This window comes from Lactuca sativa, chromosome 2, assembly GCF_002870075.4.
Source record: "Lactuca sativa cultivar Salinas chromosome 2, Lsat_Salinas_v11, whole genome shotgun sequence".
Lineage (NCBI taxonomy): Eukaryota > Viridiplantae > Streptophyta > Magnoliopsida > Asterales > Asteraceae > Lactuca > Lactuca sativa.
Genome location: NC_056624.2, coordinates 178,916,252 through 178,917,449, shown reverse-complemented (window position 1 = coordinate 178,917,449; position 1,198 = coordinate 178,916,252).

The following is a 1,198-nucleotide window of genomic DNA, read 5'->3' as shown; positions in this document are numbered from 1 at the left end:
GCCTTCCTCGGCTCGGGTACGGATCCTCTGCTTTTAGTAGTACGGGCCCATACTACCTTCCACATCTATCCGTACCTTCTCCGAGGAATTCCTCGACTCCACCAACTCCCCTCTACTACTGCTACTCTCCGATATTCTCACCCTAGGCTTGCCCTAGGGAGAACTCAAGTTCATCACAACTGGTCCTCAGCTGCCGTAGGTCTCCTCATAATGCCAGTTAGCCACCACCTAAACACCACCACCTGTGATGAGGATTAGATCATCCTTCAAGTAAAAGGCCCGTCCCTACAACGGTTGGACTCAAACAAGAGCTGCGCAATAGGGCCAGTCCCAACACTTTGGGATTATTCAACCCCGATTACATGTGGTGTGACGTGTGTACCTAGTGGCTCACTCCCATTACTCAGAATCCCACCGAGCACGAAGCAAGCAGCATTCGGATAAGGAAAAACAGACTCAAGCCAAAACTGTTCTTAGAACAAGAAACGACACTTAACATAGGATGCTAAGCTCATACTATCAGGCATAACCTAAACAGGCTACCCTACTGCTGTCTACTCAATTCTAGCATGCAATATTCAAAAAGCTGATCAACATAACATAAACTTGTATGGGTACTATGGGGAATACTTACTTGAGCTCGGCCGGTCGCGCACGTCACACACTTTACTCTTTCTCGTGACTCTTTTCCGGGTTTTAAAGAATAATTTCTTTTGGAAAAATCTTTCAATCCCTCGGTTTGAGTCCAAACACTCCCGAAGGCGTGTCCGAATCCCTCAAACCAGGGCTCTGATACCAACTTGTAACGACCCAAAATTTTTTTTTTTTTTATATTACTTTAGAAAACATTAATAAATAAAAACATTGTCTAAATAAAAAGAAACATTGTTTGTTCACACCATAACACATTGCAACCATGTTCTCAAAAGCCAAACCGTACATCCCATCAAAATATCAGAGTACAATCCCAGTAAATCTCATAAATGCGGAAACCGAAGAGTGTGTGTATGACGTGCCGCTACCGCGCCGGCTCCTTCCCCTTCGATGCAGAGGTACCTGAAAACAAAACTGTAAACGTAAGCACAAAGCTTAGTGAGTTCCCCCAACGTACCGCATACCATACAAACACATAACATATATACTGCCAGGCTATTCTGGGGTGCCTGACTACCCGGTACGGCCATTCTGGGGTGCCGAC